We start from the raw sequence: 23,213 nt of genomic DNA, 5'->3' as shown, positions 1-23,213 counted from the left end.
GATAATTTTGATGGATTTTAATGGCGCAAGGGCATCTCTGGCTGAAGAGCGCCATGGTACAAGGTATTTTCTTCTACTCAAGGGGTGTAAAAGACCCCTTTTTCCAAGCATTTCACCCTGAATAGGAGACACAAACGGGGCGAGAGGGTGCTGCGGACTCCAGTGACGAGCGACTCCAAGCGACTTCTCGTAATTGATAAAACAGGACGACGAGCTTCGCCACTGACTTGAGTGCGTCTGCGTCGGCCGCTCGTGAAGAAGACTGTTTGACCGCGCGCGCTCGGTCTTTCTGGCTCGCGCTTCAGCGCCGTTGTGAGAGGAGCTTGCTTCGCGCACCCTATGCTCTCTTCGCTCGTGCATGGACGCCATTGTGAGAGAAGAGCGCGCCCGCTCGAGGGTTGTCCTCGCGCTTTGACACTGCTGCGGAAATTTTGCGTGTGCTCTCGTGCTTTAGACAGGGAGCAGCTAGTGTGCGCGGCGTCAGGCACTCTGCTGGAAATATGCTTGTGTAATCCGGGACTCTGACCGAAAAGCTCCACGAGAGATACTCTGAGAAATTACCAACCCCAGACGGATCTGTAACAATTACAGTATGTTGCGGGTACTGAGCAAGTGACGTACATTGCGAGGAGGAGGAGGAGAGGGGACGAGGAGGACGATTTTTCGCTCACAGCTAACGCCATCTACGACACCGGCTTTTCTGCGACACGACCTCCTTAACGCTGTCGCGTTAATATATCTGTTCATCCGGAGCTTTTCAAAAAAATTGCTGGTGGCCTAGCTCTGTTAGGCCAGGATATACGTAGCGAAAGCGCGGCGACATCTGGATCGGAGACCCGTGCATTGAACACATGCCCCTTGGGTCATGATCCGTTCCGGCGGAGTGTTATCGTCTCCACTTCAAAGGCCCTGGTTCGATTCCCTGTCTCGCCACAGGATTTTTTTTCTTTTATTCAGTGAGTGTGCGGTAGTTTCAGTGGCTCCCATGGATGCCGCCACCGAATACGTTGGTTAGCGGTTAAGCGCGTAAAAGTTCGGAATACATGAGACGTTTTTTTATGCGTTGCATAATGCAATCACTCAGTTCAGCCCTTGTGCGCGGCCGGGCAGCCACCAAACAACGTGACGTGACGTCACGACAGCCAGAGGAAAAGCTGGGCCCCAACTCGCGCGGTCGCGCGCGGCCGCAGCCACCACCTGACTCCCGAACCTGCCGCTAGGGGCGCTGCGCTATGATTGACGTCACGGCATATGTATAAAAGAGCTGCGCTCCTTCGCCAGGAGAGTCTTATACCCCTGTCACACGGAAATTTCGAGGGCCCTCGAACCGATAGTCTATCGACTCAAAGGCGATCGAGCGCTGCTACACGGGCAGTTTCAATGGCGATCGAGTCAATAGCCTATCGAGTCAACGGAGCAGCACGGAACTCCATCGAGATATGCAACGCATTCTTGGCTTAACCAAGCTAAGCCTGGCCATTTTTTTCACCTAAGTTCGCCCGGCAGAAAATGCGGAGGCGGCGCGACGTGCAACTTGTACCGGGTCTAAATACAGGGAGCGAAAAAGCGGCTTGTGCAGCCTCAGTGTGGCCAGAAAAGCTAAAATTGCTTTGGTCAACACGAAACGCACAAGTAAAGTTTAGGGACCTTTGTTGTATTTTTTAACACCATAACAAAAACTAATTGCTTAAAATTTGTCTGTAGCTCGTATAACTTCTTTTAAGAATGTATCAGTATGTTTTGTGCCTGCTTATCGGAGAGCGCGCGTTGAAAAATGTGTGGTATGGCCACGCTGTTCATGATAGGAAGAAATCGAGGCACCGAAGTAACAGAAGCGAGCGACGCGTCTTCGTCTTTCTTTCCGGTCGCTGGTGTCGAACGGGGCTTGCTCGGTGCAAAATTAGAATTCGGGCGCACTGCGAGCAGCATACGAAATATTTTTCCATAGAGTACACGGCGCTGCCTCGACTGTCCTCATGGGTGCACTTCGTCGGCTGCTTCTGTTAAAAAAAAAGTTGAAGCTGCTCGAAAAAAAAGAAATTCTGCATCTTCTGGTGGTTCTGGCTTGTTCACCCTTGGTGAGCCCGTACTACGTTGGGGGGGTTTGGCCAAGGCGTAGTTTAAGACGCAGTTCATGTGAACCTGATAGCACGTTTTGCTGAGAGATGTCGTTGACCTCCTCAGGTGGAGGGTCGTTAGCTTGGTTTGCCAGCTTGCTAGCCCAAAGCCTGCCCCTTGAGTCCTTCCACAAAAATGGCATTGATGCGGTTCCCGTGGCTATCGCCCCAATCGGTGAGGGGGCGATCAAAATGAAAACCCCCAAACTAATTCAACAGGAGCTAAGATCATTGACTGCTCAATACCTGCAGATCTCTGAAGTGCGTCCATTTGGCCGTCGAGGAATTGTGTGCAAGTCCTCAGACATCGCTTGTGTTGCAGACTTGCTTAAATGCACAATTTTCAGCTCGCTGCCGGTGAAAGCATTCGTTACCGAACAGCTTGCATGTGTCAAGGGTATCGTAAAAGGTGTCGACCCAGCATCTTCCCCGCAAGAAATTCTACAGGAATTTCAGGATGCAGGCGTTGGGGTCATTTCAGTCTACCGCTGCAGTAGAGAGGTAAACGGCTCGCGCGTTGCTACTGAGTCGGTAATAACAACTTTTGCTGGCTCTTCCTGCCCTGCTGAACTAAAATCTGGCCGATTGTATACCGTGTGGACCCTCTAGAACCCCGCCCTCTTCAATGCACCAACTGTTGGCGGTTCGGGCATAGCGGCAAAGCATGCAAGTCGGAGACCCGCTGCCGTTTATGTGGACAAGGTCATTCTGCTGATAAGTGAACCTCAGAGCAGCCTCATTGTTGCCTCTGCAGCAACATTCATTCAGCTGATGATGCCAACTGCGCAAAAAGTAGTGAAGATCGTAGATTGTTGGACATTATCAAAGAGAAGCGGTGCTCAAGAGCCGATGCTTACGCTGTTCTTAAGAGGAAAAAAGATTCATATGCTAGTCGTGTGCGCGCTTCTGTTGGGGACATTGAGTCCTACTTGACTGCCTCAATTGTGACCACAGTAGAAAAAGGTCTTAATAATGTGTTGAGCGAATGCTAAACACTTTCTCTGAGGCGTTGGCTCAGTTTGTTGCAGTTCAGTCTGCGTCACCATCAAAACCCGTCCTGGCAGCAACGTCTGCATCTGTTTCAGCTTCTGCAGCTAGTGCTAGCCGCTCTACATCACCTTCTGATGCTCCCCAGGTCCCACCTAACATCTCGGTTCCTAGCAGTGAATGTCGCAGTGACATCTGAGCAACAGATGTCGAAATGTCGTGCCCTACGCAGAGGCGCCGTGCTTCCTCATCACCATCTAATTCTAGTTCTCCATAGATGAAAGCTAAAAAACGACCACCCAAACTTCATCCCCATGTTTATATGCTTAAAGAGGCGGTTTCGGCCTCTTCAATTGGTCAATAATCATGGCAGGTATCAAAGTGTTACAATGGAATTGCCGTTCCGTCTTGTCTTCTCTTCCAGATCTAGACATACTTATTCACAAGCATAAGCCTGATATTGTACTTTTACAAGAAACGTGGTTATCACTGCATAAATCATTTTCAATGAGAAACTTTCGAGTTTTCAGGTCAGGTCGAAATGTTGGCAGGGGAGGTGGACTGGTAACCATGCTATCTAAAACTTTATGTCATCAGGCATCTATCTCTAAGAACATTCTTCTCCCTGACTGTGAGCTTTTAGCGATCAAAATTTCATTTCCGCAGTGTGCTGATATTACAATTGCTAATGTCTATTTTCCTTTAGGTGTACACAAGACAGACTGTTTAGACAGCTTGGTGACTGGCGCAAACAGTGCAGTCATCGCAGGAGATTTAAATTCTCACCATAGTGACTGGGGAAGTCGCACTGATTCCTGCGGCCAGCTTCTCTGGTCGTGGCTGTCTGCAAATGCTGTAAGCTGCTGGAATTCTAGAGAAATAACCTTTATGCGAGGGGTTGCTCGCTCAGCCATTGACTTAACATTATCAGCAGGTAGGCTAGATGTGACTGATTGGTCGACAGAGGATTCGGGTACGTCTAGTGATCACTTTCCTATAACTTTCACTATCTGGTATTCTCCTCTTAAAACTAGTTGTGTAACCCATAAATTTGATAACCACAAAATTTATAAAAATCTGATGTCCGCCTCATTTGCTTCTATAGTTAATACAAGCCGGGATGACAGAGCTCAGCAGAAGGTTTCATTTTTGCAACATGCAATAGACCACTCAATATTCGCTGTGCCCGCAGCAGCCTCTAATAAACAGCCGTCTCCTTAATGGACAGAAGAATGTGAGAAAGCCTATCGTCGCAGAAAAGCGGCCTGGAAGAGACTGTCCTGCAACCAGAGTCCGGCTAATTGGTTAAATTACAAATTCTTCTCTGCATCTTTCAAAATAACACTTGCAAAAGCCAGGGAGGAGTACAACCAAAATTTAAAAACATATCTTTCAAATCCTCGTCATCGGAAAGCCCTGTATAGATTCATGGAACGTAACAAGAGTTCTGCCGTCCCTTTTCTCACTAGTTCAACAGTGTTATCACCACAAAAGGCTCAGGAGAGCCGGGAGTGTATTGCTCAGGGATTGACGTTACGCTTCCAGACGCACAGAAACGTCCCTTTGTGCACAATTTCACCCTCTTCGGATTATACCGAGGTTGATGCATCAGAGCTCCTCTCAGTCCTGGCAATGCTGCATCCTGCAGCTCCTGGACCAGATGGTGTCACTGTTGGTATGATTAAAATTTTAGCCGAGGAGTTTACAGGCGCCCTCTTAGATATGGTCAATGCTTCTATGGAAAATGCATGGATTCCAAGCATTTGGAAGACGGCGAAAATTATTTTATTAATGAAAGATGTAGGAAAAGGATACGTCTTAGATAATATTCGGCCAATTGCGCTGACTTCAAATTTAGTCAAATTATTAGAAAGAATAGTGCACAGTCGCCTCACAAAACATGTTCATGACATCAACGGTCTCATCTCAGCTCAGATTGGCTTTCGTGGATGCTCTATATGGTCCGCGCATGTGGATCTAGAGAGCAGAATCCGGCTCTCGCTACGCAGAAGAGAAGTTTCCTCTTTGGTCACTCTTGATGTAGCAAAGGCCTATGACAGTGTAGAGCATACTATTTTACTTAACAGACTTGCTCAGTTACATCCTCCAGCCTACATTTATGCGTGGATATCTGAATTTCTGAAGGACCGATTCTTTTACTGCGCCGAGGGAACCCTATGTTCAAATACATATTATCAATCAAGAGGTGTGCCGCAAGGATCAGTGCTATCCCCTCGGCTTTTTAATATTTTGGTCAGTGGCATCCCCATTCGTCCTGATATAACAGTTTTTATGTATGCAGATGACATAGCTTTTTTCGCCTCGGCCAGGGATATCCACTCCCTTTACCACATTATGCAGGGATATTTGGATGCTCTTGGAGTATGGTTGCAGGGTATTCATGTATCCCTGAATGTAGACAAATGCGAAGTTTTGGTATTTCATCTTCCTACAGACAAGCCTTTGCACATTTCATTAGTCCATCGCTCTCTCCAGATTCCACAAGTTTAATCCGTAAAATATCTGGGTGTTACTTATCACCCAGCATTAGATTGGAGCCTTCATATAAAGAACAATGAGTTTCAAGGAGAACGCGCTATAGGCCGGCTGACAAGATCGCCAATAAAAAGTTTGGGATGCGCCGCGACACGTTATTGTTACTATACAAAGCCTACGTAAGACCTATACTTGAATTTGGTTGCATTCTGTTCTCTGGTAGCGCAAGCTACAAGATTCAACCCTTAATCTTACTGGAAAGGCGCGCTCTCCGCCTCTGCCTTGGTCTCTCAAAATCAGTTTCAAACGCCCTGCTTTATCTGGAAGCCCGTATCCCTGATCTAACTTCCCGTATTCAAATACTCATGGTGCGAACTTTCCTGGTCGATGAACCCAGTGACTGATGTCAGTACACCTATTTTTGTGCCTCAGCCGGCCTTATTCTTTTCTCATCATTGGCCACGGTATCAAATGCCACAAATTATGTTAACGCAGAACCTTTTAACACCGATTGGTGTTGATCTCAGTTCTTTGCAGTGGGTTGATGACACGCCGGCAGCAGTGGAATTCCATTTCGACCACATCTTCCCATCTCTTGCGAAACACATGCCAGCAAACATTTTAAACGGTATTCTCTCGGATCACATAGAGAAATACCCCCATCATACGGTGCTTGCTATCGATGCCTCCGTCAACTGCCAAAAAGCTGCAGTTGGCATCTTTTCGCAGGATTTGGCATGGAGCTATTCTGTCCGCATCCCAGAATATATTCCTATATTCTTTGCGGAATTTTTGGCTCTTGGAATGGCCCTTCACAAAATTCCATGCCATGTGTCTCATGTTAATATTCTCGCTGATTGTTTGTCAGTGTTAGTCTCCCTTGACACTTCACAAGAAGATTTTTTGAGCCGTATCCTGCGATTTTTTGTCCCATGCACTTTGAAGGTGGTCCGTTTTGTCTGGGTCCCTGGCCATGCAGGTATTCATTCAAATGAGGTGGCTGATTACTTAGCAAGGTCGGCTCTTGACGGGTCAGTGACACATCCCGTCCCGAATTTCAGCCTGCTGGCGATTTCCAGGTTTCAGCGGTTCCTACATATATCAGCCAGGTTACGGGATCCCTTACTAAATACCACTGACTATCAGCACTTAGCATATAATTGGAACGTCCGTTCGTGTAAATCCAGGCTGTGTGAGGTAACAATGACGCGGTTGCGGTGCAGGATTCCAAGTTTGAATTTATATCTATGCAGGTGTGGGTTGACACCGACGAACCTATGTGACGCATGTGGGAAAGTTGAATCTTTAGACCAATTTCTCCTCTACTGCCCAAGGTTCGCTCTTCAGAGAAAGATTTACCTTGAGGTCCCTCTCTCCAGGTTAGGGCTCCCTTTATCTTTGCCAGTATAATTATCGTTTGGTGCGAACGCCAAGGGATTTGCATTGGGTTCTATTTGTGGGTTTCTCCATGATTACATAATTGCAACTGGTAGGTTGATGTGCTAATTGTTTTAAAGTTCTACGAGCTCTTCTCTTTTCACCAAAATGCTGTCTGTTACTTAACTGTGAATATTGTTCTGTTGTTTTTATTCATTGATTTTTCAAAATTCACGATTGGTGCTACAATTTTGTCATCTTCCATGGAAACTTCTTTGTTTATTCTACTACACCTTGGCCAATCCCCCCGCGTGGGTAAATGCCATATAACTGGGGTGAAGAAGAAGAATAACGAGAAAAGGAAGAGCAGGTTCTGGTTATACATCAAGTATACGTGATAAATCGGTTACCTTCTGCAGCTCCTGGTCCTGACCGTGTCACCTCTGCGATGATTAAAATACTGTTCGAAGAATCCCCCAATGGTATATTGGAGCTGGTAAATTACTCTATTAGAACCCCATGGATCCCGAATGTATGGCGTGTTTCCAAAATTATCCCGGTGCTTAAAAAGCCAGGCGAAGGGTTGGTCTTAGACAACATTCGACCAATTTCATTGACATCGAATCTGGTGAAATTGGTTGAACGCGTGCTGTATGGACGAATCATGCCCATTATTACTGAAAAGGGACTACTTAACCCCTGTCAGATTGGTTTCAGGCCTGGGTGCTCTATATGGTGTGCGCATACTGACCTCGAAAGCCGTGTCCGACTAGCGCGCCGGCGTCGACAGTATGCTGCGCTGGTAACTCTAGACATCTCGAAAGCATATGACAGTGTCGAACATGGGCCTCTGATGTACAGACTACGGGCTCTGGGCTTGCCAAGTTATTTTGTGGAATGGGTGTCAGCTTTCCTGGCTGACAGAGTATTTTATTGTTGTCAACGCGGAGTTTCTACAAGGAAATTTCATCAATCTAGAGGTGTGCCTCAAGGTGCAGTTCTCTCCCCTGTTCTATTCAACCTCTTACTCAGTTCGATTCCGACTTCCCCTGACGTGACTACGTACGTGTATGCAGACGATATAGCTTTCTTTGCTGCTGCGAATGATTTACATTCTGTGTATATGGTTTTACAGTCATATTTAAATTCCCTTGACCGATGGTTATCTGAATTACACTTAAGTCTTAATGTAAACAAGTGCGCTTTGTTACCTTTTCCGGTTACTCAACAGGTACACATTTCATTATCTTATCGTCATCATGTCATTCCTCAGGTATGTTCCCTAAAGTATCTCGGGGTAACTTATGACTCATCTCTCTCTTGGCGGTCACATATAGATCAGGTTGCTTAGAAAGGGATTCGGGCGGTAGGCCTTCTGCGAAGGATGAGTAGCCCTCGCTGCGGTATGCGCAGACATGCTCTTCTGCTGATTTACAAAATGTATATCCGGCCAATCTTAGAATTCGGTTGCGTTTTGTTTTTTGGAGAAGCTGCATACAAACTGCGCCCACTTCTGCTCTTAGAGCGAGAAACTCTGCGCCTGTGTTTGGGTCTCCCTAAATACATGGCAAACAATGTTTTCTATCTAGAAGCGCGGGTGCCGTCTCTTACTGCAAGGTTTCGCCTTTTGACAGTACAAACGTTTTTAAAGTTTTGCGACTCGGAGCAGCATGCATCCGAGTTGACCTTCCTAGGGCAGCGAGCGGAGTTCTTGGGTGTCGGATGGTCTCGCCTTCAAACTCCCCAAATCTGTTTCGTTGAATCTTTGCTGGGCCCACTCAACGTGCGAATACCTGAAATTGTCCCGGTGCGGTCCATCCCCGCAACTGTGTCTATCACCTACGATGACATTTATCCATGTAATGCAAAATTACTGCCTTTCTAATGGTTAAATGGTATGTTGCAGGGTTATTTGTCGACCTTCATCTCACATGTTGCAATTGCGACTGATGGCTCGGTGTGTGCAGAAAAGGCAGGTGTAGGTATTTACTCCCAGTCCCTTGACTGGTCTTTTTCTCTCCGTCTCCAAGATTTCACTCCTATCTATGTGGCTGAGTTTCTAGCAGTGGTTCTCGCTCTGCGTAAGGTACCAATTTCTTTATCAGCAGTAATAATAATTACGGACTCGTTATCTTTATGCACTTCCCTCTCGGCGTCCACTGAATCGCAGCTCTTTCGGATACTAAAATTCCTGATCCCTACACACATCACATAAATTCGATTTCTTTGGGTTCCTGGGCACAGGGGTCTTCTATTAAATGAATCAGCTGATGCTTTAGCGAAAGCAGCCCTGAGTGGACCGATTGTTGACCCGCTTCCAACAACTGCTTACATCACGGCGGCACGCTTTCGACGGTACACTGTAATGAACGAATTGGGCGCATCAGCGCTTACTTCCTTGGACGACTTCCAGCACCTACTGTTCCCTTGGAGAAGCTCAGTCTGGCGATCGCGCAATCTTGAAGTTTCCTTCACGAGGCTTCGTTGCCGGGTGGTGCAACTAAATTTTTACCTCTACAGGCCTGGTCTGGCGATCTCCCCATTGTGTCCGTATTGTGCGGAGCCGGAAACAATAGAGCACTTTCTTCTTTTTTGCCGTCGCTACTCATCGATTAGGAGGCGACTATTAGAAGTTACAATACAGAATCTCAGTTTGCGCCTGTCTTCTGCGGTTATTCTGTCTCTTGGCGCTTCTATGATTGGCCGTACCAATGGGAATGTTTGCTTTGCCATTCAAAATTATCTCCTAGAATCAAAACGTCTACCATCATGAGCTTTCGTCCTGCCGATCCCATTATCAGCTTCTGTATTTCGGTTTTTACAACCACTTATAGTAATCCCTAAACCTTCTTTGCCTAAATTTTAGTTTGTATGACCCCCCTAACCTCCTCCAACCACCTCGGCTACGGAAACTGTGCGATCCAAATTTTGGTAGGTCATCCCATGCTTGCCACATGCAACTGGTAATTTAAATAGTCACCGCCTGGCTATGGCCAATCCCCCTTGTGGGTATGTGCCATTGTGTGAGGTCAACAACAACAACAACAACAAAGTATGGGAGGCAAGAAAGCAGGAGGGCGAATTCCACACCGCTGTAAGTACCTTTGGGCTGATTTCGGGCGATCGTACGCTCTTCATCCCGTGTAATACTTTCTACAGTACGAGTATAGTCCTATAGTAGCACCGCTTTACCTGATTGCAAATTCTATAACCATCAGATTTTATAGCGTTCGGAGAGGAGCTTAGATCAGACAGGTCTTCCGGCTTATTTTTCGTAATACATTCGGGATGCCGGCTGGTGTAAATGGCGAGAATGGCTTCACGTGAGCAGCGGTAATGACACTTAAAATGAGAAAACTCGTAAAGCGTCATCGTAAGCGCTTACATTTCAGTAGGGGTTTCTTCCTATATGCTGAATTTGAAAATCGCTGTTGCTGCACCGTCCACCTAGTACTCGCAGTCACTTTAGACAGTGGGTCAGTGGTTATTGCGCTCGGCTGCTGATCCGAAAGACGTGGCTTCGATTCCTGCCGCGGCGGCCACATTTTGATGGAGGCGAAATGCCAGAGACCCGTGTGCTGTGCGATCTCATCGCACATTTTCTTATACGGGAAATATTTCAAACGTTACACAAAATATTGTTTGCTCTTTGTGCTGGTTGCTTGCTTCTGCTGTTGCCGGCAAGAATGTAACCGGGAGCGTGGTTCCTGTCAAGGCAACAACTTTTTCGACTATTTGATTGCGCTAGCAGCATCACCTTGATTGATGTAAACAGATTGATTGATTGATTGATTGATTGACATTCAAGAACATCAGGTGGTAGAAACTATCAGGACCCCTCAAACATGGCGTCCCGCATAGCGTGCGTCGCTTTGGGATGAAATACCCAGTGTACCATTATCAACGCTTCGCATGCGCTTCACATGGGCCGAGACATGCTGTCGGGAGCTCGGTAGTCTCCCGAAAGGCGTTTATTCTATTATAAACAGTGAGCATGAGCCTCCTGCATACTAAACCGCACACCACGCGACGCGTGACAGGAATTGTGCAAACAGTTTTACTTTGAGTGGAGACTCGGAGACTCTGTCTATGAAGTCCTTAAATAAAAGCTGCAAAGTGAAGTGACCTCTGCATCGTTTACTAGTTGTTCCGCGATGGTTTGTTAGCTGCATTTTAAAATGTGCTTTAACTTGAACTACATGTAGTGACAGAATAGGAGAGCAATTGTGACATGGTCATCAAGAGTGCGATGCACTTAATATATTATGTTTGTTTTGCTGTCATTATTGCAGTACATAGTCATGAGGAAATACCCGGCAATGTTTTTACGGTACTATCAAATGAACCCACAACAATTTGATGGTCTCTGCAAGATTGTCCGTGAGGACTTGGAGCGCCATAATCTCTGCAGAGAGCCTGTTTGCTCTGAAGAAAGGCTGGCTATTACCCTCAGGTACTGCAACACTTATGACAACACTGATGCTTTCACACAAGCTATCATCCTCAGGGATGGCCATCAAGCAGGTGGCCATGGTGTTCCGAGTAGCACCATCGACATGTAGGCTCGTGATCCATGACACTTGGAGAGCTGTCTGGAAGCATTTGCAGCCAGTCTTCATGCCAGCGAGTATTGGTGACCTCTTATTGAGTAGCATGTACGTTTGATACTTTTTAAAGAGCCAAAAGTGGAACTTGGTCACGTGACCAACCACGTAGCGGAGCAGCCACAGCGGTGGATGCGTCGCCACTACAACGGCGCCGCTTTCACTGAAGGCACGAATAGCTACCGCGATGTCGCTTTCGCTACAATATCTGGCGGGTCCACATCGGCGGCGGCAGGCGTTTTTCTCGAGGCCGGGCTTTAAATGCGCGCCGTCGGGCGAAAATCACCGACAAAGAGGCTCCATGTATCCCGGGCTTATGGGCGGCTCCGCGGCGAGGCGCGCAACGCTAGGAAACAACTCAAGGTCTGTCTCTGTGCCTCCTCGGAGCACCGCCAGAGCGAAATCGCAAGTTCGTGGCCAGTGTAGCTTTCGCTACAAAATTGCTTTGACGCAACGTACGTACAGCATTGGGATGGTAAACCCGCAAACCTCAGGTACTCCTCAGTTTTGATGCGCATCGATGGGGCACGTAGCGCTATTGAGCTACCGCTTGAGGTCCATGGTCTGTAAACTGCAGAGCCACACTGCTACCGCGTGTGTACGACGCAAGGTTACGTAGATCCCTCTTGCACCACAAGTATAGCGCGGCGCCTCATCTGGCGATCTCCACTGATTGCCGCTCAGCGTAAGAAAGCTGCCCCGGTAAATGCCGCCACTCAGTGGCAGCAACGACGGTGTCCCCTTGAGGCCAAAGGGCCTATAGCAATGCGCGCATAAATAAAAGCGGGACAACTGTTGAGTGGCGTGTCGAAGAAGCATTTTTTACACTTGTCAAGCAGAACATGCTAGTTGGTGCATTCTTTGAGACATGGAAAGGTTGCGCGAGACGCACAAGACAAGACATGGGACGAGCGTGAATTACAACTGAGCTTATTGCAGGGTGCCTACCACATATTTCTGAAAAAAAAAGGTGCATGCGGAACAAAGACCACGGGGGGAGAAACCGTAACACTAGCAAGAAAAGGGGCATTATCTTAGAGCAACTTAAAACGTTAACTCGCACTTCCTCTTCGTGAGTTGTCACGGAATGGAGATGCAGTCGCCGGCCGACTCAAAAATGAATTTGTCCCCCAAGTCTGTTTGAATGGGAAACTAGTGGCGAGTTGACTACGCGCAGGTTCTTGTTCCACACCTTCGCGGGTGTACCCTCTCTTAGTGGCGTACCTATCTGGTCTCTCCACTTTGCCGCGGCACTCTCCCAGACGATGTGTTTTGTTTATTCATCGTGGCATTACTTCAATTTGCATAGGACATAGTGTAAACAACGTCAGGGAGCTTCAGCGCCCTCTTTGCATCAAGGAACTGGAAGAATTGGGGCAGAGTACATATTATTCTAAGTGCTTTTTGCTTTAACCTTTTTTTTATTGTACATGTAACCACTGACCAATTTCTGTTGGGAAATTTTTATTCTGATGTGACTTAATTTTAATCAATGTTATTCTAAGCGCATTTTATTTTCACCTTTTTTATTGTTTATATGTAACTATTGGAAAATTTCTGTTGGAAGAAATGCATTCCGAGTCTGTCCCGCTTTTTTTTTCCAGTACTTATGGCATGAACCCCAGTCTAACCAAGAAGGCTAAGGGCCCAGACGTTTAACATGTATTTTTTTACTCACCGCATCCAGCGAAATAAAAACTGAATTGAAAAAAATTGAAAGAAAATTCATAATCGAGCGTTCCCACAGGTGGCCAAATGCCCTCACTTTCACATTTCCTCCCTCACCCTCAATTTTGAATCCATGGCCCTCCGTCACCCTTGACCTCATTTTGAAAACCTATACGGTCCTCCCTCACCATCATCCTCACTTCGAAAAATCTGCTGGCCCTCCCTCAACCTCACCCTCATGAACATTCGTTTTTAGTTAAAGGTGTAACATTAAGAGACAGGAAGCGGGCAGAGTGGGTGAGGGGACAAACGCGTGTAATGTCATGCTAATCGAAATGAACAGGAAGAAATGAAGATGGGCAGGGCACGTAAAGCGTAGGCAAGACAACAGCCGGTCCTTAAGGGTAACGGAGTGGATTCCAAGAGAAGGCAAGCGTAGCAGGGGGCGGCAGATGATTAGGTGGGCGGATGAGATTAAGAAGTTTGCAGGCAGAGGGTGGGCGCAGCTGGCAAAATACAGGGTTAATTGGAGAGAGATTGGAGAGGCCTTTGCGCCGCAGTGGGTGTAGTCAGCCTGATGATGATGATGATGAACTTCTGGCGATATTACTGAGGAATAAACATATAAGACAAGCCTTCAAGTCACTACAGGACGAGAGGCTAGATCCCTAAATTGTGTGTGTCCGTGTACATGTGTGTGTATTGTTTGAGCTAATACGTGAGATAAAACCGAGACAGTTACGATTTGAGCACCAAAATATCACTCTGCCTTTACTTCTGGCACGCACTGCGTGCATACATGCGCCCTGCACTTATAGCATTTCATTTTTATCTATATGCACTTCCATAATGAGTCACTGCGTTGTTGTGTGTGTGTATATAAAAATAGTGTACTGCAAGAATATTTTTAAAACAATGCAGTAGTGTTTACCACGACAACTACAATAAGCGCCAAGCACAGAATAGACTCAGAACAAGGAAAGTTCGTAGGTCGCTTAATTACCATTACCCGATGACATTGCGAAAGCACAGGGTCTTCTGAATTTCACTGCTTCTAATCTCCCGCCATTTCGTGCGGTTTGCTGCATGCTCGTTTGATGACGCTTCCACGCGCACAGATGAAAGATCGCGAAGACCACGCTTTCAACTACAGCGTTACAGACTGGCAGTTTTAATTTTTTAATGGAATCAAGACGGCTACCTTGTGATTTTTTTTTGAATGTTATTTTTATTCTTACAATTATCACTATCATTTAACTGCTCGGCTTTAATCATCAGTCTCGTTATCCTGCGTGCGTTATGCATTTGGCGTTTAATTTCTTTGTTCCTTTTTGTTTAGTTCTTCCGTCCTTACCATTCATTTCAATTTCGTCCAAGAATTATTCACCTCAAAAACTCTTTCTGGCCCCCAATTCTTGGCCAATCCCCCTATGTGGGCATGTGCCATAGTATGTGGACAACAACAAGAACAACCACTACTGGCAGTTTAACACGCGTGAACACGGGTACGTGACAAAGACGACGACACTGCAAGCACAGCTTGAGCGCTTGGCAGTTCGTTCTGGCAGAATGTTAAGATTTTTCCCAACTGACTGTTCATCTGAGGGAAGTGTATGAACCCACTGACTATAAACCGAAGTGGCACTCCCTCTTGATGATGTGCTCAGCCTTACCTGGCGTCTACTATTCTGCTGCTTCGTGTTTTGCGATGTGTTTCGTGGCATTTCCTAAAAGATTTGTAAATAATTTAGTTTATGTAAATAGAATATATTTCCAATGTAATAAATAGATGATTAAAAATGCTGTGGCGATGGCGTGGTAGTATAAAGCTGCGGCCAGCGGAACTGTTTTTTTTTTTGCGCCGCCGCGGGTTCGGATCCCGCCCTCTGCTATGAAGTTTTTTTTATTTCTTTAGTGTCTTCCCCCAGTGCAATGCCGGCTTTCCGCTGCAGTGAGGCTCTTATGCTGTCGCTTATAATAAAACATTATTCATGCCACTTGAAAATCAGATGGGTCGCTCAAATACAGCATTTGGGCTCAATAACAGTAATTACTGAAATGATGCAATATCACGCAAACTTACACAATGGGGACCTTCAAACATGGCTCAAGTTATTTCTAAAATTTTGGCACAGGGCGACTCTAGAAATATGACCTCGGCCGATTTGGAGCGAAATCGGTGTCCAACCAAAATTGAGCGCGCCCGACACGACGACAACCTCCAAATTTGGCTCGAGTCATTTCCAATGTTTGGCCCGGGCGACTCACGAAATATGACCTTGGCCGATTTGGACCAAAATCAATGGCCAACCATGATTGACCGCGCCCGGCACAATGACGACCTCCAAATTTGGAACAGGCCATTTCTTAAAATTTGGCACTTGCGATCCCCGAAAAAGCAGTTCACAGCTTTGAGGCTTGCTTCATATCGTTGCTATAGTGTCGCTTGTGGCACCAATTACGTCAGCGCGCTATCGCATATCACACATCGGTTTAAGCGGAGTTAATCCAAGGCTATTTTTTAACTTTCATTATCAAGTTTGGCAGAGGAAGGCAGTCCCTGCGCTGCTGAGACATGGATGTAACAACGCGCTCCCGAAGGAATTTACATTCTCTCTAAATCGTTGAAAATATGACACATCTGTCTTTTGTTAACTGCAAAACAAAAAAAAAGAATCTGAAAAGATTTCCTCAAAGTGACCCAGCAAGTAGACCGTTCTTGGAAAGCAATATCATGGGTCTACCTGAACTGCGCCGTAAGGGAAATGATACAGGAGGGAGTGAAAGAAGAAAGAGGTGTCGTAGTGGAGGGCTCCGGAATAATTTCGACCACCTGGGGATCTTTAGCGTGCACTGACATCGGATAACACACGGGCGCCTTAGCGTTTTTACTACATCGAAACGCAGCCGCCGCGGTTGGGTTCGAATCCGGGAAAACCGGATCAGTAGCCGAGCACCTTAACCACTGAGCTCCGCCGCGGTGGCTCAGTGGTCAGGGCGCTCGATCCAAGAAGTAGATAGAACGGAACAAACGCCGGAGGTGGACAAGCGCCTCTTCAAGCTATGGGAGGCGAGACCCGGGTTCACCAAGCGGTGGACAAAAACTCAACAGGAAGCTAAAGAAGAAAATTGCCGATATAACCAAGCAAACAGAGCAGTACGCGACGCAGCTGGCCAGCAGGGGTGGCAGCAATTGAGAAACTCGCTGAACGGCACCCTCAACACGGTCAGAACGTGGCAGATCCTCAAGGCCCTCATGGACCCGAGCATACACAAATCCGAAGGCAGCAAGTCGATAGAGAGGCTGGTGCACCAATGCGAAGGCACGGACGAACAACTACTCGAAGAGGTCCGGATCAAGTGCTACGGCAAAGATCAGGTCGACAGCTACCGAGAAGAATACCGTGGCGAGGTGAACTCGGCCACGGACCGACCCATCACGAGAGAGGAGGTCGTCGAGGCGATAAGATCGGCCACGAAGAACACGGCGGCGGGGGCGAACAATATTCGGAACTCGCTAATAAGGAACCTCAGTGACGAGGCGATAGATCAGCTTACGACCTACCTCAACAAGCTCTGGCAAGAGGGAAGAGTGCCGGCGGAGTGGAAACACGCCGTCGTCGTGATGATTCCGAAGCCGGGCAAGAAGCTCCAGATCGAGAACCTCAGGCCGATATCTCTAACGTCGTGCCTGGACAAGCTGTACGAGAAATTGATCACGAAGAGAATCCAGTCGCACCTGGAGAACGAACAATGGTACCCGGACAGCATGTACGGGTTCCGAGCCAACCTCTCTACGCAAGACGTGCTGCTCCAACTCAAGGAGGAAGTGCTCGAGACGATGCCGAAGGCGGACGAAAACGTCGTCATGGCCCTCAACATAAAGGGGGCTTTCGACAACGTAAGCTAAACGGCCATCATGGAAGGCATCAACACCAACTGAGGGAGGAGAACGCACGATTACGTCAGAGCCTTCCTGAGCGACAGAACGGCGACCGTGGGGCTGGGCGAGCTGAGAAGCGACGTCTTCCCCACGCCGTGCAAAGGCACAACCCAAGGATCCGTCATATCGCCCGTCCTCTTCAACGTGGCAATGATTGGGCTCGCAAGATGGCTCAAGGAGATCCAGGGCATCCAAAACGCGATGTACGCCGACGACGTCATGATATGGGTCACCCAAGGATCACTCGGGGAGAAGCAAGAAAAACTACAGGAAGCGGCAACTTGCGTAGAAAATTACACCTGAGAGAGGGGCCTAAGATGCTCGACGGAGAAGTCGAAACTCCTAACCGTCGGCAAGCATCCCACCCAAGCGACACTGGAGGTCGTTCTCGACGGACAGAACATCCCGGAAAAGAACATGATAAGGATCCCGGGCATGTGCTTGCAAGGAAGCCGGAAATGCTGCCACACCATCAGCTTGCTGAGCTCCCAACAGAGTCTCCCAAAAGAGATACGGAATGAAGGAAGACACTCTCAAGCTAGTCAACAGCCTAATTGTCAGCCGAGTCACGTACTCCCTGCCGTACCACGCGACGACCAAGGCGGAAAGAGAGCAAGCCGACACCATTCTCAGGAAGGCGTACAAGACTGCTCTGCACCTACCCAAGAACACGTCGAACGAAAAGTTTCTCCAGCTAGGCATCAGCAACACCTTCAGCGAGCTCGCCGAAGCTCTGCTAGGAACGCAAACCACGAGACTCAGAGGCACCCCTACGGGACGAGCGTTCCTAAGAACGTTGGGTCGGGACACGAGCGGACTAGTAGACAGATACGCGGACGTACCGGACCACCTTAGGAAAACCATTAACGTGGGACCATTGCCGAAAAACATGGACACCAATCTACACGAAAACAGACGAAAAGCGAGGGCCGAGTACGTAGAAAGAACGCTAGGCCAGTTAGACAACACTGTATACACGGACGCTGCCGTATATCCGCGCGAGAGAGAACGCGTAGCCGCGACGGTAGTGGTAAACAAGGAAGGAAACATGATCACGTGTGCCACGGCAAAGGTGGCCGGCACAGCGGAGGCCGAAGAGATTGCCGTTGCGCTGGCGGCAGCAGAAGGCTACAGAACGGGCCGATCTCTCAACATACTGACGGACTCGAAGGAGACGTGCAGGAACTACACGAGGGGCAGGATCAGCAGAACAGCCCTTAGAATACTCAGCGGGGTAACCTCCGCCGAGAAGAAACCCAGGCATAACCTAATCTGGATCCCGGGCCACGCGGGCATAGGGGGGAACGAAAGGGCAGACAGCCTAGCTCGAGGTAACGCATTCCGAGCAGGGCAGTCAAATGCTCCGGAGCTCCGCCTACAGGCTTGCGAGGGGGGATACGCAGAGAGCTTGTACTTTCATAAGGGAGCTAGAATTAGATATCCACCACCACACAAAGCCCTAACAAAGGAGGAAGCGACCGGCTGGCGCAGATTACAGACCAACTCTTTTCCTAACCTAAACATACTTAATAAGATGTTCCCGACACAATACAGAGCCACCTGCCCTTGGTGCGATGCCACACCTACACTTTGCCACATTATGTGGGAGTGCGAACGCAACAAAGCATTCCACCAACACGAGCACCCGAGTGCGGAGCAATGGGAGAGTCGGCTCACCAGCGGCGAGCTCACGACCCAAAGGGCCTTAGGGCAGCACGCGAATGATGCAGCATTACTCAGCGGAGCCTTGGAATAGGGGCCCACCCTTGCTGACGAGAAGCCTCAAGTCGCCAGCGCCAGAGAAGACGACAGAGACTTCATAACAGCGAAACCCTTGAAAGATCCAATAAAGTTTTCACTCACTCACTGGACCACCTGGGGATCTTTCACGCGAAATGGAAATTAAAATCGCTTTTTGAGGAAACGAAATGGCGCAGTAATTGTCTCAAACATCGCTACACACCGAAGCCGCGCCGCAAGGGAAGGGAGGAAGTTGGGAGTGAAAGAAGAAAGGTGCCGTATTGGAGGGCTCTGGAATAATTTCGACCACCACATATCTCGGTGGACACCTAAACCTCGCCTTAAACGAACGCATATAGGAGGGAGCGAAAGAAGAAAGTAAGAAAAAGCTGCTGTAGTGGAGGTCTCTGGCAAAAATTTCTTCCACATATAGGCATCTTTCACGTGAAATGAAAATGAAAACCGCTTTTAGAGGGAAGGGAATGGAGCAGTAATTGTCTCATACATCTGTGGGCACGGGAGGCGCGCCGCAAGGGAAGGGAGGAAGGTGGAAGTGAAAGAAGAAAGGTGCCGTATTGAAGGGCTCAGGAATAATTTCGACCACCACATAACATATCTCGGTGGACACCTAAACCGCGTTTTAAGGGAAGGCATAAAGGAGGGAGTGAACGAAGAAAGGAAGAGCTGCCGTAGTGGAGGTTTCCGGCTAAAAATTTCTTTCACTTGAAATGAAAAAAAAAATCACTTTTTCCGGAAAGGAAACGGAGTAGTAATTGTCTCATACATCGGTGGACACAGGAACCGCGCCGCAAGGGAAGGGAGGAAGGTGGGAGTGAAAGAATAACGGTGCCGTATTGGAGAGCTCCAGAATTATTTCGAACACCACATATCTCAGTGGACACCTAAACCGCGCTTTTAGGGAAGGCATAAAGGAGGGAGTGAACGAAAGGAAGAAAGAAGTGCCGTAGTGGAGGTCTCCGGCAAAAATTTCGACCACCTGGGGATCTTTCACGCGAAATTGAAAGAAAAATTGCTTTTTGAGGAAAGAAATTGTAGCAGTAATTGTCTGATACATCGGTGGAAACTGGAACCGCACCACAAGGGAGGGGAGGAAGGATCTATAAAGTGCGCTGACATCACACAGCACACGTTCCGCTCCATCGAAACGCGGACGCCGCTTTCGGGTTCGAACCCGGGTACTCCGGCTCAGCAGATGAGCGCCATAACTACTGAGCCACACGCAGCAGGCATCTTTCAAGTGCACTGACGCTGCACAGCACACCGTTTTTAAAGTGAAAGCTTTACTGGCCGCGAACTTGCAATTTCGCCGTGGCGATGCTCCGAGGAGGCACATGACGTTAAAACGCGCGCTCGCCAAGGATATTTCGCACGCTCCCTAGTCACTACTGCGCATGCGCCACTAGTAGCACCGAGCCACAGATGTTCCGCCGCAGCGCCGCGCCTTTCCTCAATAATAATAATAATAATAATAATAATAATAATAATAATAATAATAATAATAATAATAATAATAATAATAATAATAATAATAATAATAATAATTGGTTTTTGGGAAAAGGAAATGGCGCAGTATCTGTCTCCTATACTATTGGACACTTGAACCGCGCTGTAAGGGAAGGGATAAAGGAGGTAGTGAAACAAGAAAGAAAGAGGTGCCGTAGTGAAGGGCTCCAGAATAATTTCGACCACCTGGGGATCTTTAACGTGCACTGACCGCCCGTATGCTGTACGAAGTCAGTGCACTTTCAAGATGCGCCCGTCTGTTGTGCGATGTCAGTGCACGTTAAAGATCCCCAGGTGGCCGAAATTATTCCGGAGCCCTCCACTACGGCACCTCTTTCTTCCTTTCTTCTTTCACTTCAATTTTTCAGTTTTCTTATTCTTCTTTCCCTCCATTCTTTATTCCCTCATTTACAACTTGTTTCCTGTGTCCACCGAGATATGTGAGACGGTTACTGCGTCTTTTCCTTTCCTAAAAAACCAAACAAAACAAGTGAACTGACGGCGTTCATAGAGTTCATTGGCGTTAACTGCTTTGCGAAGACCGTTTATTTTCACGAAAGGAAAGCCACACGACCAGCTCCGTGGGTCAGTGCAGACCTCAATCTCGCGTTCATGTACGTGGCGTTGGTGTCCAAATGCAAAAGCCAGCTTTGATTGCGTTCCGCACACTGGATAGGCAGCGCGCCCTCCTGCTGCCCTGGGAGGTGGCATGCAGTTAACGGTTGATCGCAAGAGATTGATCACTAAATGAATGCTGCGGCCTAGCTAATGCTGCAGTGCCGCATGTCAGTCACAACGCTGTCAGCGCTAATGAATTCAGGCCACATCTCTCTCACCACCGCCACATGTATCAAAGCACGAATAAGGTGTCCGCATATCCAGGGAGCCAGTTATGCGCGCTTCCTTTGCTCAAATCCATCGCCGTCTAGAAATTGTCAACGCCAACGCCAATGAAGACTGTGAACGCCGACATCTTTCGTTTTGAATATCCTGGATTAGCTGAGCTAATCCACATAACTTTCTTTTTTCACAAATATTTATTATTTTCCTGCTTTAGAGGCAAAACGCTAAGGCGCCCATGTGCTGTGCGATGTCAGTGCACGTTAAAGATCCCCAGGTGGTCGAAATTATTCCGGAGCCCTCCACTGCGGCACCTCTCTCTTCCATTCTTCTTTCACTCCCTCCTTTATCTCTTCCCTTACGGCGCGGTTCAAGTGTCGAACGAGACAGATACTGCGCCATTTCCTTTCCCCCAAAACCAATTATTATTATTATTATGCTTTAGAAATCCGCGGCTGCTCTCTTAATTGCGAAGTAGGACTGGGATGCTGTAACCTCTCCTTGCAATGTTGGCTCTTTTCCGATGAAGGTCAATTATATATGCAAATATTAATTTGAAGATAAAAGAAGCATGTGAGATACCGAGACATTTCTCGCAGCTTACGCTCAAGCGTTCACCACAACGAGCAAAAAGTGCTGCATTTCTTTAGAATATTACTGCACTTATGAGCGTTCTGTGTAATAAAGAGAACCGCATAGTCGGTAGGATTGTTTGGCTCCATTGGGCGGTGTACATTGAAGGCGCAGGTGTATAGAAACGGAGTGCTTACTGCACGTACGGCTTTGATGGTCGCACCCTAGCCGTGGATTTTAACCTTCATTGAAGGCGAGCGAGAGCGCTTGTAGTGTGCGCTCCAACCCAACGTTCTTTTACATCTGAGTTCTTTGATTCTCTCGATTCTTTCATGCTAGCTAGTTATCCAACTTTTATAGCAGGGGATTTTAACTGCGTCGAGGTTTCTTACAGGGATGTAAGCGGTCGCAGACAAGGCCGGCCGTATACCTTATAGGCCGTTTAACCTTATAGACCCATGGGTTGAACTACATGGTAACGAGTTTGCTGCCACATGGCAATGCGGCTCGAACATGAACAGGATCGATCGTTTCTACTTTCCGCCAACTCTCGCTACTCATGTCACTAGTGGCGAAGTCCTGGCTTTTTCGCGCATAACGGACTATTTTCCGGTATCTGTGAGGCTGCACTTTCGTCAGCCCGCTCCATACAAGAATTTTTGGAAAATGGTCATGGCACTAGTGCATGACCCCGAAACTGTGGCCATCCTACGCGAAGCTCTCGCAGAAACGTGCAGTCATCCCACACATCCACTCAGTTGGGACGATTTAAAAGCTAGTTAGCGTGACAAGCTGACCAAAGCTGGAAGAGATAGAAAGTTACGTTTAACTGCAGAAATTAACAATAAACTTGGATCGAAGGGCACGCAATGCGCAGCGTGGTGCGCCCCTCACTTTTACAATGCTGGATTACCTCAATCAGCTACAAGCGCGCTATGAACTTCTGCTCCGCCTCAGCTCCCGAAGTGCAGCACAAACTTATATTAGAGGTAGACCAGTCGCGGACCCCGCTGTACTCCGCAGCGTTCGCTATGGTTCCGTAGAGGGTCGAGCAACCATCCCGTTTGTCGAACTTCTGCATGGTGAAGAGTCAGATAGCGCTGAGGACATCAAGGCTGTCTTTAGTCAACTTTTTACTCGCGTCTTTACAACTGAGAGCACAGGCATAAACGATCTAAAAGCAGCTGTTCGTGAATTTTGCTCAGGGATAGCCTGCATACCTGGAGAGCGCCGCGACAGCCTATGTAATCCAGTCACGTTGGAGGAGCTTTGCCTGGTTTTCCAGGGAATGAACGCCTTCGCTGCAGCCGGTCCAGACGGGCTACCACATGTTTTTTGACAAAC

Source organism: Amblyomma americanum, chromosome 1, assembly GCF_052857255.1.
Source record: "Amblyomma americanum isolate KBUSLIRL-KWMA chromosome 1, ASM5285725v1, whole genome shotgun sequence".
In the NCBI taxonomy this organism is placed as follows: Eukaryota; Metazoa; Arthropoda; class Arachnida; order Ixodida; family Ixodidae; genus Amblyomma; species Amblyomma americanum.
The sequence above is the reverse complement of the archived record's forward strand: the minus strand, read 5'-3'. Positions refer to the sequence as shown.